The sequence below is a fragment of the Canis lupus genome, chromosome 12 (assembly GCF_048164855.1).
Source record: "Canis lupus baileyi chromosome 12, mCanLup2.hap1, whole genome shotgun sequence".
NCBI classification, from domain to species: domain Eukaryota; kingdom Metazoa; phylum Chordata; class Mammalia; order Carnivora; family Canidae; genus Canis; species Canis lupus.
In genome coordinates this window covers 34,657,358-34,676,140 of record NC_132849.1, presented here as the reverse complement: position 1 = coordinate 34,676,140, position 18,783 = coordinate 34,657,358, and the positions used below count along the sequence as shown (strand labels likewise).

Here is an 18,783-nt window from a genome sequence, read left to right as displayed (position 1 = left end):
CCATCCCCCCAAGGATCACTGATGAAGCCGGTGAACCGGAAGATGCTTTGGGCTTGAGGGGCTGGTTGGGATCCCAGGAGCAAATGTTTGGGGTGCAGGAGAAAGCTGGCTTCTTAGTGGGGGGCAAAGGTTGGTCTAGCCTCACTTGATAAGAGGGGCTTCATATTACCCTCTCTAGCCACATTTATTTAGAACCAACTGGTCGGTCCTCCTGTCAGAATGTTTTGTAAGAATGTCTTTCTCCAAGGTGGACCCCTGCATGCATCAACACCTTCCTTGCCTTTGGTGTAATGTCATGTTTATAGGCATCAAGCCCTGCATGGGCTTCTCTTTTTCTTGTGAATATAAATTCAAATTTAGAACAAATTCCTTAATTTTTACTAGATAGAGGTTTTGCAGAAAATCTGATTCTCATTTCAAAATGAGTGAGGATTTAAAACAAAAATTTTAAATGAACAAGGATTTGAAGTTAGCCTAATTAAGAAAGGTTTGGATGAAGTGCTTTAAACACAGTGGTAGAGAGATAAGGAAGAGCTGTGCTATTGAAAAAGTGATTTTATTTTCAGCAAAGCTTTTTCACAATGAAAATGAACAAACAAAAATTGTAATAAAGAGTGGCAACCACCCCTGAAAAGGCTCTGAAGTCTACCCTTGATTGTTGCTCTTTCATGGGAGAATGAATCATGGGTGCTGCAAACTTTGAACAATTTCTTCAGAAAAGGATCAGTTTAATTGAAAAGCTGAAAATAGTGGTAAAAATATTGTAAGTATTGAAAGAATGAAGAGCTAATATAACTGTGTCCTTGGAGGCGTCCTTTTCTTAAAATATGTCAGTTATCTCACCAAAGATGTCTGCAGAAGAATCTGTGTGGTTGTTACATGTAGGTCACTAATGGTGAGGAAAGGGGGGATTTCATTTCACCCAGGCTCAGGAAAAGCCAGAGGAGGAACAGACGTCGTTTCTGGTGCCTGGGAGAGCGCTGTGTTGGGAATTCAATGGATGGCAGGTTAGTGTCCTTTTGCTTTAATAATTGGGATAAACCTAAGAGGTGCAGCTTTACAAAACATTCTCAGAAAGGAGAGAGCCAGGAAAGGCTGAGACAATTTACATACATGCTTGGGAACAAAGCAGATAAAACCTGTTTGCCACCGCAAGTGCAGATTGCGGGGGCAACATTCCAGGATTGGAGGGGAAGTGAATGAAATCTCAGGTCCCAGAGGGGAGAAGCAATGCAGTGCTGACCTTTCCCCTCCTGGCTGGCCTGGAATGCTGGCTAAGAAGAAAAGGAAGGGTCGGGGGTTTTATTTTTTAAGATGTCTCAGCAATGATGGTGAACAGGGCCCAACTGGTTTTCAACGGTAAGGAGGGGACTGAGGAAGGTAGCAGTGGCCTGTGGTGGACAGGAGCATAGGAGCGGGAGCTGGAGGGGGAAACAGGGCTGAACCAAGGCCAGCATCTGGCAGCCTGGGTGCAGGACTGCCAGCGGCGAGGTCCACAGACGGAGCAGAGAAATGGAAGGACAGCAGGAACAGCTTTGGGAGAAAAGCAGCATGGTGGGCGGGGGGTTCTCCTTTTCTGCATCTGAGGGGGATACTTCACGCTGAGAAGAGCCATGCATGAGGGACAGGGAAGCCCCCAGCAATGCCAGGAAGGCGTGTGGCATCTGCTCCGATCTCCAGCAACAATCCTGCAAAGATTGTGATACCACGAGCACCTCTGCTCTAAAGGTGCCATTAGAGAAATGTCTGTTTTATCAACACTCTGTGAAATTGGAATTAGAATTCTGTGAGCCAACTGTAGTAATCCGAGGGTATCTGTGACCCCAAGAGAAGCAGGCCTTTCTCTGAGGCCTCGGGGCCCTGGAGGCAATTCTTTGGGTTTCAAACCTCTTCTTGGAGATTCTGAGAAAAGTGAAATGGGAGAGGATGTTTACCTTAATATCAGAGTGCAAGAATTCCTGTCCCCTCAAAGGTCCTTCCCCCCTCCCCCCAAAGGTCCTTATAGCTAGATTAGGAATCAAGTCACCAGGGTGGTTGAGTGTCTGCCTTTGGCTCAGGTCGTGATCCCAGGATCCTGGGATCGAGTCATCTCTCATGAAAACATAAATAAACATAGATAAAATCTTAAAAAAAAAAAAAGGAATCAAGTCAACATGAAACAGATTAACAGGAGAAAATCACATTCCATAGTGTAGGAATCGGGAATTCACAGAGATGTGGAAATTCCAAAGACAGGCAAAATGAGGTATATCCGTCATCCTGAACTCAGGAGAAGAGGTAGGCGTCTGGGATTTGGAAGGGAAGAAATGCAGTTCACGGGGCAGTAGGAAAGAGAGCAGATGTTTGGTAATTAGATGTTTGCCCTGCTGTACAGATGGGTCACTCAGATAAAACTTTATCTCTGGTAATAACCATTCTAGGAAAGATTTCCCATTTAGATTCGTCTGTATAGTTAAGGGAGGGGCAAAGAGTTTCTCTGGACCCACAGGGTCTCAACTGCCTTCAGCTCAAAATAACCTTCATGCCAAAGTGGCCCGTGTTGGGGCTGCCTGTCTGTGGCCCATACAGTTCTATCCCCTGAAACTTCCTGAAGTTTCACACATGGAAAGCTGAACTGGTGGATTGTCTCGTCTCATTGAATCACTCGACTCGGTCTTGACATTAGGTCAGTTTAGTTAAACTCATTTCAGGAGGTCCCGATGCAGGTGCGTTCTCTAAGTTAGACCTTATATAGTGAGCAATGAGGTGTTAAATAAGAGGCATTTCTATGGGAATGGAGGAAAAGCAGTGGTTAATGATTAGATCAAATTATAAACCAGTCTCTGAGTTCTGGGGGTAGCCAGTTGAGAAGACTTCTAGATGTCAGGCTCGAAGTAGAGTGAGGGCAGGCCATGGCAGTCTGACACATTTTCCTGGCTTGGAGCTCAGATGTCTCTGGGGATCCTCTGAGGCCCGTACAGCAGCAGGCACAGAGACTACGTGGGCCACTGTGGCGATTTCTTGGAAGTTTACATCAGATCATTTATATTAAGTTTGCAAGCCTTTGCAAAAAAAAGGGGAGTTTTCGTTTTCAAATGATTCCAAGTCAGAAAGATGGAAGACCATTCAAAAATGTTAGTTTGGGGGATCCCTGGGTGGCGTAGCGGTTTGGCCCCTGCCTTTGGCCCAGGGCACGATCCTGGAGACCAGGGATCGAATCCCACGTCGGGCTCCCTGCAAGGAGCCTGCTTCTCCCTCTGCCTGTGTCTCTGCCTCTCTCTCTCTCTCTGTGTGACTATCATAAATCAATTAAAAAAAAAATGTTTGGAGAGTTGTAGCCAGGCATGGGAGGATGCTAGAAGAAATCAGGGTCTCGTCCAGTGTATAATGAATAGCGTCAAAATCTAATATTTACCAAAGTGTGTGGAAACCTATTGTCTCTATAATCACCCTCATTTTTACCAAAGAGAGCCAACTCAACACTAACTTGTTTGCGAAATAAGTCTCACTTCAAAAACAAAAACAAACAAACAAAAAAACCTCCACAAGTTGGCCTGATTATTTACATATGTGCAGCAATAGTGGTTGACCATACAGGTTTTTTAAAACTCTGCTTTGCTGGAACTTTTCATAAGGAATCTCTAGAATGAACTCTTAATAACCTCTTGAGGCCAGAACCCAAGCCAAATACTTGCCATCTGACTTCTTCTGCAATACTTATAGATTTGGGTGAATTCCTGTCTTCTCGAGGTTCCCAAAATACCCTAAACTCCTGTACCTGCTAAGAAGTGATCTTTACCCACCTGGTTAAGACTCCTGGGAACTCTGTAATTAAGGCACCATGCTGATATTTTGAAGAGGCCTTCTTGGCTCCATAAAGTCAACCCTAGTTCCTTAAATCTGTCTGTTTATAGCTGAGACTATGCATGTCTCTCTCAAATATGCCATTTCACTCAAGCCTTGGTGATATAACCAAGATTTCCAATTGTGTCCTGTCACAACGAGAACAGATTCTTATTGAAATGAAGCAAATAAATATATTGCAATAAAAATATAAGAATATTCACTGAGGGACATCTGGGTGGCTTAGTGGTTGAGTGTCTACCTTTGGCTTAGGGCATGATCCCAGAGTCCTGGGATTGAGTCCCGTGTCAGGCTCCCTGCATGGAGCCTGCTTCTCCCTCTGCCTGTGTCTCTGCCTCTCTCTCTGTGTCTCAAATAAATAAATAAATAAATAAATAAATAAATAAATAAAATCTTAAAAAAGAATACTCACTGAGAGTTTCTGAATTCTGGCGAATTCAGGTAGGGAGAAAAGAGAAGCATTTCAATTTATTCACAGAGGTATATTTTATCAAATTGCTACAGGTTAGCCCAAGAGAAAAAATTTTCTTCAATCTGGAAGAAACAGTATTTTTAAGAAGTCAGCAATGTTTCAAATAAAAAATGATAAAAATTATAATTATTCTCCTTAGTTTATTCAGTTCCCATGTTATTATTAATTCTTGCTCTCCTTGAGTCTGGTTTTTTTTTTTTTTTTCACTAGTTCTGGAATTTTTTTCTTATATTTTTGTTTTTTCTTTTCTTACCTGGTTTCAGTTTTATGGTCTTGAGTTTGTCTGAAACCTGTACTCAGAGTTCTTTCCATGACTCTCCCTAAGGATAAAGCACATTTGCGGGAAGCTTTTATAAAAGCATCTGTGTAAAAGTATAACGTCAGGAAACAATAAAAATGGCCACAGTTAAAAATCTGATCATACTTCATTACAATGCTATAGACAAGGATATCTGGTTAGTGTTGTGACCCACAACAGGTGGAGATAATAACATATCAAGACATCAGATTTCTAGGCATTTCATATTTTTTTTAGAACACTGATTTAAACACACACACACACACACACTGATTTGAGTATCTACATAAATGTCATCTAAAAGGCTTTATTACTGCTTATCAGACAATGTTTCCCATGTGATTTAACACACCAAATAGGCCTAATTACTTGAATATCTCACAAACTGACTTTTGAAATGTTCCAGGGGCTCTCTGGAAACGTTCAGTTAGATTGTGGTCAAAAATAGCATTTTAGATTTGATTTTGGGAAGTATGTAAAAAAAAAATCACAATTCACTATGAAACAATATCTAATGATCCATGTCACCAAAATGACAATAAAAGATTTCAAAGGCAAATACAGGTTACATGGCTGTGAGCAAAATTTAACTCCTTTAATAAACAGACTCAGCTTTCTTAAGTAATAAAAGACCTGGCAAATTTAGGAAATTATTTTGGCAAAACAGAATCATTGTTTTTTAGACAGATAACTTAAAAGGTAAAGAAAAACCTTTGTTTACAGTTTTTCCTTAAAAGCAAACCTGTAGTTTAAGGAAGTTTTGTCCTTTTCACAAAGAGAAAACAAAATTTTAATTTTGTATCAGTGTATTTTTGATATTAAACTTAATATACTTGCTTCAATTTATCTTAATCTCAGCCAGTACTAACCACGCACAAAATTCCTTTCCAAAGAGTCTCTCTATAAACCTTCTGCAACTTTCATTTTTGTATTCAGATTTTACCCTAAGTTTTCCTTCTTTAAATAACCAGTCTCACTTTAGGACAAAATTATTTTCTTTTCCTTCAACAGAGACTTTTTTTTCTTCGTAATTTTCCTTACAAAAAACACATCTTACTTTCCTTGCATAGAGTTCTTCCATATCTCTAGTAGTCTTAATTACATTTATTAGAATTCCTCTTGCTTAGAAACTTTAAATTTTAGTAAAAACTAAGTAGTAAGAAATTGTGAATTGTCTGCTTTCCCACAATTCTTCAGAGGAGCAAATTTATGACTATATTTCATAATTTCTAAGAACGTGTTTTTTCATAGTATAATATGTCAATAAAGCATAAAACATGTTTATGAATAGACCCAAATTTATCTTGAGTTTCTCTGTAATAAGTTATAGATAAGTTATATTCAGTATTTAATGTTCATTATTTTATCTTACTGGGAAATGATCTGATAATCAATGAATTTAACTTTAGTCATCATTTAACTCAGCAACACTTTAAAGTTTTAGGGTACCAAAGATTTCAGAAGCTATTTTAAGGTTTGCCAAAATTTTTTTTTTATCTTACTGACATCTACTTAATTCACTTACTCCTAACAATCATGCTTAGGCTATCCACAAAGCTTCATGAGGCCTTAGACAAAGTCATCCATTATGCCAAGGTTTTTGGTTTTTTCCTTGACAAATTTGGCAAGAGAGTCAACATGAACCTATCTGACTTTTAATAAACACAAGCAGAATAAAAGTTTTAGGTTTAATGCTGGTAACTCTAAAGATATGTCTGTTTCAATTAAGCCAGCAACTTTAAATTAGCTTTTGTTTCAGACATTTCCCCACATCACATGAACTTGAAAAACATTTAGGTTAGCTTCTAGTTTTCCGAGTTTTAGAATGCCTGATCCTTATAAGTGCTTGCCTTCAAACCGACTAAAAGAGACCTTTCACAAATTAATTTTAGCAATACCATCCAGAGACAAAGAAAGTATTTCATACACACACACACACACACACACACACACACACAAATACAAAGACAAGATGCAAACAAAATCTTTTACAACTTTTGCTTTATCACTAATATTTGTGGAGAGAACATTATATATAATTTCCAGATATTTCCCTACCCCACCCCTCACTCCATGAAAAACTTCTCCCTGAAGTTTCTATTTCAAAGGATGCCTCTTAGATTCTGGAGAAGGAAGGATAGGGGCGAGGTAGTTTACATCACAAAAACACAGAGAAAGTACCCAAGTTTTTTATTTTTTCTAAAGTGGATATTTGGAACATACCTGCCTCAGATGTGCTAGAATTTGGACCTGAGAGTCTTTTTAGCAGTTTGGATTTTAAAAAGGCCTCTTCTGGAATCCCTGGGTGGCTCAGCAGTTTGGCCCCTGCCTTCAGCTCAGGGTGTGATCCGGGAGTCCCCGGATGAGTCCTGCATTGGGCTTTCTGCATGGAGCCTGCTTCTCCCTCTGCCTGTGTCTCTGCCTCTCTGTGTGTCTCTCATGAATAAATAAATAAAATCTTTTTAAAAAATAAAATTAAAATTAAATAAAAAAATTAAAAGGCCTCTTCCTTGTCCCCACCCCCATCCCCACCAACCCTTTTTTTCCTTCAATCTCAGGAGACTGTGGGCTGTGTTTATATTTCAAAAACATGATGAGATTTATAATTTCAAGGGACAGAGAAAGAAAGTAAAAAGATTCTTTTTCCCCTAGAGCTTCAGAATAATTGCAATTTAAAATTTAACTTTATTTTTTTAAGTGCAGGACAATTTTGTTTCAATATTCTGATCTAATAAAAATATCCGGGGATCCCTGGGTGGCGCAGCGGTTTGGCGCCTGCCTTTGGCCCAGGGCGCGATCCTGGAGACCCGGGATCGAATCCCACATCAGGCTCCCGGTGCATGGAGCCTGCTTCTCCCTCTGCCTATGTCTCTGCCTCTCTCTCTCTCTCTCTGTGTGACTATCATAAATAAATAAATAAATAAAAATTAAAAAAAAAAGTTTAATAAAAATATCCACAAACATTTTGAGAAGAATAGATGAGTTTTGGAAATTGGTAAAGTTAGGTGGGCTTTGACCTGTTTCTAAATTGCATTTATGGTTTTGTAGAGATTTGTACAATAAGGTTTTGTAGAGATTTGTACAATAAAGACAGTTGTCCATAATTCCTCAAAGACTTAAATTACAGTCTGAATATCAAAGGACTGGCCCACCTTTTAAACTAAATTGCCTTCTTTTTATCAGGGAGATTTTTTAATAAAATGGGAACTAAAAGGTTTATGCTTATATGCTTATGCTTATAAAGCATTTTAACAAAAGCCTTTTTCCTGAGTATGCAATTAACCCTAACTTCTGTTAGCCCCTGTGTATTGGCCTTTTGCAGATCATTTGTAGGAGGGCCGATGAGAAATTTAGGTTCTCTGTTTCTTCTGTGAAGGGAAGGTTGTGTAAATATAGTCAAACATTCCTTGTAGTTTCTCTCTAAATTGGATAGCAATTTGACCTCTGAAAGTAGAGGTCAGAGGGCTTTACGGGAGATATGAGTGTCCAGGAGACATGAATCCTTCTGTGGGAGGCAGTCTAGGACACACCAGGAAAGGACAGTGTGCAGGAATGCCTGAAGCCTGCAGAGCCTGATTAGAGTCCTGAGAGGTAGGAACAAAGGAAGTCTTATTGCCAGTCTCAAGGGCTTTTTTGTTAAATTCCTTTTCTGGCTTTCAGTGTTTTACAGGAGCATTGACAGGAGCAACCAATATACTTAGAATCTAGAGATTAGGCCAGAGTGCTCTCTGTAAATCTTTTGGGAAAAGGGAAGTTAAAACAGGCTAAATGAGCCTGGATTTTAAGAAAGGGAGTTTACATTGGGATAGGAACATTTATTTTTAAGTCCTAAGTCTAATTTTGAAAAATATTTTGTCAAAGGAGTCCCTAAGACTAGTCATTATACTAATAAAACAATTGGTTTTATATTCATTATATTTTATATTCATTATATATCCAATATATTTTATATTCATTTATTTTATATATATATATTTAATTTCTATATAAATTAGCCAATTTAAAGGATCCATTGTGTGACCATTAAATGATGAGTAGGGAGACAGAACATAAAGACTCCTAACTCTGGGAAACGAACTAGGGATGGTGGAAGGGGAGGAGGGCGGGGGGTGGGGGTGAATGGGTGACGGGCACTGAGGGGGGGCACTTGATGGGATGAGCACTGGGTGTTATTCTGTATGTTGGCAAATTGAACACCAATAAAAAATAAATTTATTATAAAAAAATAAATAAATGATGAGTAGGATCTATTAATAGCAACTCTAACCAACAAGCCTTCTAATGGCTCAACCAAAGATATAAGACATGTCCAGAGAGGGCATACAGGATGCAACCCCCATGATCCAAAAGTTTACTCCTGAAAGTAGTCTAAGAAAGCAAAAGCTTTCACCACAGAGGTGGTAAGGAAGGTGTGGCAAAAACAGTGTCACCAGTCTTCCCCCAAATGGTGAGCTGCCTCCAGCTACGGACGTGCTGATCAATGATACTGAGCAGGTGCTACTAGAATGGGAAGGTGAAGATGATGAAGGTTCCTATAGGCCGAGACCTCTCATGACAAACTCCCCTGAGAGCTGGCACGGCTGGACAGAGAGAGACTTAGATCTCCAGTCTATTTGTCCACCAATGTGTACCCCCATTAGTGCATTCTCTGGATGGTGGAGACCAAAGAGAATATTCTCACTGGTCACAAAGCCAAGCTCTTAGGCCATAAGACAAGATGAAAGGAAAAATGCTATCCAGTCTACATTAATTAACAGCTTTATCTAAGCCTTGCATCTCTTGGAGCCAAACTAACACCTAGGAGGGATGTGCCACAGGATTAGGGGCTTTGTGGTGTTTTACAGTGTACGTCATTGCGTGGCAGTTTTCTTATTGGGAGACCTAGTGTCAATCTAACTTATTCCATAACCAACTCATCCTAACACAGGAGTTTTCCTGAGGTAGCAAGTGCTCTGACAGTGTTTAACTGCTTGACCCATGCCCACCATTTTGTGGCTTTGGCTAAGATGTCCCTTAGCAGCGGCCTTTCCTTCCCAAGCCCAGACCCACAGCAAAATTCATATAGCAAATAATGTAAAAGACACAGGCAAAGGAAAATAAATACAATCTCTGGGAGGAAATGGATCAGCAACCACAGAGTATTCTATCGGATTTAACCAAAGAGTCACTTAGCCCAAGGAACTAGTTTCACAAACATTTTCTCCTGCTAATCTAAATTAGGAAGAGAGGAAAAAGACTCTCATCTCATCATTCTCACTTCATCAGACTCTGCAGATAGAGGGTCCGGGAGGTTGACATGGTAAAAGATTTTGCCTTCTGCCAGCTGGGTATCCGATGTCCCAGGTCTCTCAGCTGCAGCCAGTGTCAGGGAGAGTGGTGTCCTGATATTTTATAACATTCACAAACATTTTGAGAAGAATGGGTGAGTTTTGGAGATTGGTAAATATAGGTGGGCTTTGACTTGATTCTAAACTGTTAAAGCATCCTATAAAAAAGAATCCTAAAGCCAACTATGCCAACTGTCAAGGAGCAAGAAATCATGTCCCCTCAAAGGTCCATTTAGCTGGACTAAGGATCAAATTGACACAAAGCAGATTAACAGGAGAAAATCACATTTCATAGTGCGCTAACTGGAAATCCACATAGACATGGAAATTCCAAAGACAGGCAAAATGAGGTATATACGTCATCCTGAACTGAGAAGAGAGTAGGGGTCTGGGACTTCAAAGAGAACAAATACAATTCACAGGGCAGTAAGAAAGAGAGCAGATGCTTGGTAATTAGATGTTTGCCCTGATGTACAGATGGGTCACTCAGATAAAATTTATCTCTGGTAATAATATTCTTCTGGGAAAGATTTCCAATTTAGATTCTTCTGTGTAGTTAAGGGAGGGGCAAAGAGTTTCTCTGGAGCACATGGGGTCTCGACTGCCTTCAGCTCAAAATAATCTTCATGCCAAAGTGGCCCATCTCGAGTTGGCCTATCCTCGGCCTCTAGAGTCATAATAGCACCAACAACTGACTCCGTGCCCAATGGGCTTAAATCTGCTGGAATAATTAGCCAAGAAAATTCATAAGTCAAGATGTTCACACAGTGGGCCCCACAAAGTCTGAAAGGGAGGGAAATATAAAGCCAGAAAGCCAGCAGACTAAGTAGGTATACATGCAGAGATGTTCATCACTGTGACTATTTGGGGAATAAAATAATTTTTATATATATATATAATATATATATATATATTATATATATATATATAGGTTTCTCTTGTGTTTAGTCCAAACGTTTATTAAGATATCTAAAAACAACTCCAGACCAACTCCCACCCTATCTAATTTTTGCCCTAAAGGCAGCATTATAGGGATATCCAAATGTTCTAAGAGGAATATCTTAAATACACAAGGATTTCCTAATTTATCACCACATGCACAATGTAAATAATCACAGTGCTGAGTTGGGTAATGTCTTTTTAACTCTGAATTATAAGTTAATTCAGGATGAGGGTCTTAGATTTCAGACATTAGTTGCAGCAAATTGTAGAAGAAAAGCAGGATACTATGATTCATGACCTGGAAGGAGCAATTAGAAGCAACAGCTTCTAATTTCCACTCATCCTTGGTATCGTGTGATATGTTTCAGAAACTCACTTAAAATTGAGAAAATAAGCAATTCCTAATTGTACTTAAGTAAGGAAATAGTTCATTTATGACTCTAAGCAGATTAGAAAATCTTTAGTGTGTTTGTTTAGAAACTCTGCCAAAATTTTCTCCAGAGGCATAAACCTATTTTCCCTTATCCTTAAAAAAAAAAACCCAAAACTTTTAATAAAGCCACATGTATATATATTTAAAGATTTATTTATTTATTCTAAAGAGAGAGTGTGTGTGGATGTGTGTATGCACGGGGGAGGACAGAGGGGCAGAGAGAGAGGGAGAGCGAGAATCTTAAGTAGACTTCATAGCCAGTGCAGAGCTTGATGTGGGACTCCATCTCATCACTCTGAGATCTTGACCTGAGCCAAAATCAAGAATTGGATGCTCAACCAACTGAGCCAGCCAGAAGCCTCAATTCAAATATATTATTAAAAAAAAAGCCTTCATATGCAATATTCCATTGAAGGATCTTGGCAATGAACACACCTCTTCTCTGAGTGTGAGATTTTTGCACTTTATGGCATGTGACTCTGGAACAGAGACTTTGTCTATCTTGCTCACCATTCTCGTCCCTCAGTGGTTGGCACCTAGGAGGCGCCAATAAATGTGATTGAATGAGTGGATAAATACTATGACATTAATTTGTATTTATTTATTTTGGAGCTGTCTTTGTCAACTTTTGATATTTATTTTATGTAACTTTTATGTACCTTCTCAGTAATGGTACTAAGAAGGAGAAAGGGGTCAGGTAGGAAAGAAACAGGTTTTAAGAGCCAAGGACTGCACCCTGGGGTGTTCCAGTTGCATGTAGTTCACATGGAGGGGTAAGTATCAACAAAAAAAATCTGAGCAGGAGAAACCTGTAAGTTAAAAGAGAAGCTAGCAGAGCATATTATCATAGAAGTTGGGTGGCTGGGTATTTTCAGGAGAGTGGTTGGTTGTAGACACTGTCTCTGCTGCTGGGACTCAAGACAAGGACAAAAATGTGTCCCTTAGATGTGGCAACATGAAAGGAATCAGTGATCTAGACAAGAAAAATTGGAGTGAGCAGAGGAAATCAATCACTGGGAGAACATAAAGAGTAGATGGATAGTGAACAATTTGTGGCAGAGAGTATAGACTACTTGTTCCAAAGGTTTTGCTGGGAAGGACCTAAGAGAAATGGAGTGAACATTAGAGGGGCCATGGGCTCAAGAGAGGGGTTTTGCTTTATTTGTTATTTTTTATTCATTTGTATTTTAAGATGGGAAATGAGAGAGTTTCTTTTATGCTGTTGGCAATGATCCAGGAAAGACAAGACAGAGATGATGATGATAATGATGATAATGATGATGATGATGATGATGATGATGATGATAATGATAGAAGGAAAGGGAGAAGTCCTTGAGCAGTTGGGCAAATGTGGTTCAAGTAAGATGTTGCCATGTGGACTCTGCCACAGTGAAAGAGAAGGAGAAAATGAGGTTCCAGTACATAGTGCATATGGTGGGAGTTGGGGTGAGGTGCATTGATTTGAGGGTGGATGGATAAGATACCCTCTATGACTTCTACTTTTTTTTTAGGTAGGAAACCAGGATATCAGCCGGACATGTGAGGGGAAGGAAGGGATACCATAGGGTTAAGAAGAAATGAAACCAATTTAACGAATTATCTTGAAAAGTAGGAAAGCAAACTACGTAGGAATATGTGTAGGATTGTAATGCTGAGTGTCCATTTGCATTTTATCATCATGAATTTGAACTGAGACAGACGGATTTGGGGATTTTCCCAACGCTTGTGGTGGGAATATAAATTGATACCACTCTTCTGGAGAGCAGTATCTTTTGACCTAGCAATCCCCTTGTAGGAATTCATCCTAAAGATAGTTGAACAAGTTTGCAAAGATGTATATACAAAGATGTTCAACAAAGTATAATTGATAGAAAATAATTGGAAAGTACCTAAATATTCAACAGTAAGGGATCAGATAAATAAATTATGAGATATCCATGGGATATTTTGCAGCTGTTGAAGACTATATGTCTACACTTGTTGATATGGATAGAGAGCCAAGATGAGTTATTGAGAAAAATATTGCAGTTTTCAAAAGGCACATAGAATAAAATCTGATGTGTTGAACTCTGATACAGTAGCTACTGAGTCCTCAGCTGATCCTACCGGGTGGCCAGGAGCTGGGATGACTCTTTTGAGGGGTCTGGAGTCAAAGCAAGGGCCCAGGAAGGGAGGGAAGCCTTGTTTGAGGCAGAGCCCTTCGATGGAAAGCAGTTCCCCTGGGGGACTTAGCAGCCGATACTCCCTACAAGTTGGGGGAGGGGAAGCTGAGTTTCTTTGTCCTGAAGGGACACCTGAAGAGCACACCACAGCATCCATTGCAGACCTGCAGTTCCCAGTGTACAGTTACAGAGGTGACTAAAAGGTGATCTATTCCTTTTTTGGGCTATCGTGAGGAGCTAGGGAGACAATGCAGATGAAATCGCTCTCTGAACTGTGAGAAATATCAGCTGCGATGTTTTGTTCTTTATTAATATCTGTTGTTCTATCCTGCCTTTCCTCACCTTAAGTAGGCCTGAAAGATCACATTTTCCCTTTCTCGTTAGCTTTATTCTTGGGTCACCGACACAGGGGACAAAATAAAAAGGAAAAGCAGAGTAGAATTCTAAAAAATGAAAAGGTCCTGTGCTTGGGCACCTGGGTGGCTCAGTGGTTAATCATCTGCCTTTGGCTCAGGTCACGATTCCAGGGTCCTGGGATCAAGTCCCACACAGGCTCCCTATAGGGAGCCTGCTTCTCCCTCTGCCTATGTATCTGCCTGTTTCTGTGTCACTCTTGAACAAATAAGTAAAATATTTTTTAAAAATTAGAAAGAAAGAAACGGTCCTATGCTTTTCTGCCCAGCTTCTGTCCAGTTTTCAGTGGGTCCTGTCAGGAGCCTAGGCCTTCTCCCTTCCCCAGAGCAAGGGTGAGCAGGGTCAGGGGATGATCCTATGAAGGTCTTCCTACTTTGATCCCCCACTGAGACATGAGCCCATGGATTATCATGGGAAGACAGAAAAGAAAGGAAAAGCCACTTCAGGCGACCACATTTCACAGTAGCAAGAGGAAGTTGTGAGGGAAAAACCAAAGCTGAAGTGAAAATCTGAAGCATGCTTGAAGACCACAAATACCTCTCTTGCGGAGAGTCATACATGGGGAAAGTAGAGAAAATGGAAACTCTTTTCCTGAATTTTGCTGAGGAGAATTCTGTTTTCCTGTGAAGTTCGTAACTATCTCTTTAAAGAACGTGTGTGGTCACACGAGTTGAAGGGCTGAACGAATTACCTCCCAGCCTCCAGATGGTTTTAAATGGTAGCAGAGAGGAGGAGCAGTTAGGGCTCCCCACCCACACCACAGGCCTCCTGTCCTGGGCTCCCCGTTCTACTAGCTCTGAAAGCACTAGAGCTGCTTTTCAGACCCAGGGAACAGCCAGTTGGCTGACTGACAGGCACTCAAGAAGCAGAGGTTTGTATTTCCCTGAGTGCTCCCCCCAACCCCCACCCCACTTCAGGCTCTGAACCACTCTGTTGCTCAAACAGACCCAGGATCCTGAAAAACCACAGACCACAACTGAGCAAAGAAAGAGTAAAACCTATCCAGTCCCAGGAGAGAAGAGAAAGGTCTCTGTCCCCAGAAACACACACAAGAAAGAGAACACAGCCCTGCTCTGAGCCCTCAGCTGCCAATGAAATGCTGTGTCATGGGACTTTGGGGGTTATCTGGCCGGCAGGGCTGAGGGCTCATTGTCTTTATTTATGCCTGGAGCCAAGGTCATGAGTAAACGTGCTTATCCTGATTGTAGTTAAAGTATCTGGCTGGGTGCATCCAGACCTGGACTACTAGACCAGCATGGAAAATCATGGGAATATGGGGGAACATTCACAATACATCCTTAACTTAAAATAGTTTAGTAGTACATCGTTAACATACACTAAGCAGTACATTGGGTAGGATCCCGATTTTGAAAAACAGAATAAAGAACTCTCAATATGCCAAGTGAAAAGATGGGAGTGCCAGATACAAAATGCTTAAGTGGTTTTTTTTTGGTGATGGGATTATTTTCTTCTTTGTGCTTTGCTGTGTTTTCGGATTTTTTCCCCCTACAAATGATCATACATTTTTACTGTCATCCAAGAAAGAGAGCACAAGTATAGTTTGGTCAGAGGAGCTGGTTCCATGAGTGCGAACACTTCACAATTGCACATTCACATGCATACATGGTATAATACATGGGGTGTGTGCATGCACACACATGCACACGGGTGCCCCAAAGCTCTGGGCTATTCCTCCCATCTCAACCAGAATCCTTTTTGTCTCTGGCGAACCCTCAAACCCGGTATAACCTCAGAACATGCTTCAGGGGAGATAATCTCCAACAACTGAACCCCCAGCTTCTACCAAGGTTTCCCAGCAGGTGGTCATTCCCAGTTTAGTGGTAACAGGGCCATGAGGGACCCTGGCCTTAGTCTCTGCCATCACACTCTGGAATGGGGGAGGGAAAGAAGGGGAGGGGACCAGGGTTTGCTGGCCTGCAGTTTTGCTCCTATGCCCTTTGGCAGAAGGGCTCACCGGGGCACCACACTCTATAGGATTAGAGAGGACACCTCCAGAGAGCTGAATCCTAAAACTGCTGAGCTCCGGGGACAGGAGAGAGACTCTGCAGATGAGCACCCACAAGCTGTTGGCACTCAGCTGAAGGAGAAAATGGGAGAACTGCCCTAGCCTCACTTTTGGAGGTTCTGGATTTCTTCTGACAGTAACTGCTTCCTATCCTCACAGGTAGTGCCACTCCTTTTCTCTAAGCAGCTTAAAGAGCAATTTAAACAGAACAGTGGATTAGGCGAAGGTTCATATTCAGGGTTGGGGTCCTACTGGTCCTTCTCCCATCCTATTGTTGTTCTCTTTAGGAAAACCCATAAATCCTTAGCTGCCAGGGCATTGTCTTTGGAAGCTTAACTCTACCACCACCACATACCTGTGAATGATTAATAAGCAGTGTTTGGCTAATATGTAACATCCAGCTCTGGTATTAATAACAGATTTTTAAAGCTAGACACAGCTGGTGACGATTTAGTAACACCAGGTCACCTTAGTTTTTTATGCATTAGTTTGAACGAGAGAGACTGAATGCTGCCAGATGTCGCCAAGCTACAAAACAAAACAAGACAAAAAACCCCAAATGAAACTATGTCCTAAAAGAGGAACTGAGAGATTGTGTGTGTCTTGTGTGTGTGTGCACATGCACAAGAGATTCCTGGTCTTCTCACATGTCATCTCTTGAGACCCTGTGTGTCCATCTCATTGATGATAACACTCCACAGTTCTTCACATCCGTAGAGCAAGTACATTTTCTTGTCATGGCCCACTGGTTGGCCATGAATCAGAAATTAAGAATACCCCGGAAAAGTTGGGGGAGGATTGGTGTCTCAGTAGTGAAACATCAAGCTGTATTCCCTACAGGCCATGCTTGTTCAGCTATATTGAATAGCTTACTCAGTGCTAAGTACTGGGATTACAAGAAGAAAGTTTCTGTCTTCCTCAAGCTTCACTTGTGTGGGGAGGTGCCCTGAACAGGAACTCCATTCTGGCCTCTTCAAGTTACAGATGGATACTTGACCTTGTTCAGCTGTGGTAGATAGCTCCCCCGTTCAAGCCTCTCTTAGCACAGACATTTTATTCCTAGCTCTTATCTGGGTAGGGATTAGAGTTCTTGCTTCAGTCAGAGAACAGAGGTTATTTTGTTGGCTTTTTCCAGATCATACTCCTGTGTGCAGTCCAACAGGAAACCTCCCCTGACCTCACTGTTCATAGGACCTTCTTTGGGTCAGGTCAAACTTTCCTCTTCCATCCCTCAAACCGGCTCTTCCCATACTCATGCACCAGCTGCTTCTCGAGAAACTCATCTGCTTGTCTTCAGTGTGATAGTGGCTTTGCAACCGTCTTTCAAGTTTCTCCTCATCATGCCCTCTTTATCATACGAGAAGATCCAGAAATGTCTTTATGTATATTAAATACAGAACATATAGAGAGGGACTCCTGTATTCAATGAAAATAAAAAGCTATAAGAACAATGTTTCCAGTCTATTTTGACTACAAATGCTGACCTTAAGAAAGACTGGAGAGTAGAGGCAGTCAGGGGAGGATCCCAGCCCAAACCCATTACCTCTTAAGCAGTCCACAGTTTTTCTATTTGCAGAATGACTGATAGTGTGAATTACTTTCCTCTTTCAAAGACAAAAGAGACTCCTCTTTAGCAAGATCAGAGAGTTCACAAATTACTGCCCCAAGTCCCATTTTTACTCATGTGAAATCCTGTGTGGCATCTCTACGGGCTGCTAAACTGCTGCCAGTGGGGCAACCACTGCCAGGAAAAAATGCCTTCCTCTTTCTCACTCTGCTGCCTCCTTCATAGATTATCACCACTGTCTTCTCTTTCCTCGTGCTTTCTCTTCCTTCTCTTAGGAAAGAATGTGCTATTTGATGGCACATTGTCAGGCATTGGCATTCTAATTATAGCTCCATCACTATTAATCTGCGTGTGTTGGGGAACAGACTCATAGCCAAAAAGAGATGACAAATTTCACTGTGCAATTTAGTTCTTCATATCACTTCATCATTCTGACTCCTTTCTATTTAACCATTTGAAGGGCTAAGAATAAAGGATTAACGAAACCCTTTCCCCATGAACATTTGACTTTGATTAACTTTCTCGCTCTGCTTCCCTGGAAACCTGATAAAAGAAAGTAAAAACGTCCCTGGTTGTAAACTGTATCCAGACCAGGACAACACAGATCAGAAGCCATAGTCAGTCATCTGTTTTTTATTAATTGCCAATTTTTCTTTACAAATTAAAAGATGATATTGGTGTAAAAATGGAGATTCCTCTTGAGGACATTACATTAAGTGACAGAAGCCATCACAAAAGATTAATCCTGTAAGATTTTACTTATATGAGGGAACTAGAGAAAAGTGGGAGGGGTTGTGGAGTGTTGCTAATGGGGGAGAGAACAGGGAGCTGTTTAATGGTATGGAGTTTCAGTGCAACAATGTGAATGTACTTAATGTTACTGCTCTGTATGCTAAGAAATGAATAAGATGAGGAATGTCTGGGTGGCTCGGTCGGTTAAACAATTGCTGTTGGCTCAGGTCATGATCCCAGGGCCCTGGGACTGAGCCCCCCATTGGGCTCCCTGCTCAGCAGGGAATCTGCTTTTCCCTCTCCTTCTGCCACTCCCCCTGCTTCTGCTCTCTTGCTCTGTCAAATAAATAAACAAAATCTTTGGAAAAAAGAGAAGAAATGATTAAGATGGTAAATTTTATGTTATGTGTGTTTTACTACAATTAAAAGAAAAATTTTATAGCATCCTCAGAACACCACACTTAAATCATATTTGCAACAGCTGGGCTAATGCTAAATATTTCCAAATTTTACTGTAAGTAGTATAGGAACATTTTTGTGTCATTTTCCCAACACTATCTTCCAGTT

General features: G+C 40.8%; 1 long non-coding RNA gene across 3 annotated transcripts in view; it reads right to left on the bottom strand.

The window, feature by feature from the left end:
- The window catches only part of LOC140601498 (uncharacterized), a 120,247-nt gene that overhangs the window by 7,672 nt on the left and 93,792 nt on the right, over positions 1-18,783 (bottom strand). For 2 of the 3 annotated variants that reach the window (XR_012004509.1, XR_012004508.1), the window contains exons 4-6: positions 4,569-4,635; positions 4,256-4,377; positions 3,783-3,971 (exon numbers count right to left, since the gene is read on the bottom strand). This is a non-coding gene — a long non-coding RNA (uncharacterized lncRNA). Of the gene's footprint in view, positions 1-537; positions 1,903-3,782; positions 3,972-4,255; positions 4,378-4,568; positions 4,636-18,783 lie in introns of those variants that run through there. The other variant, XR_012004507.1, reaches the window with a different exon arrangement.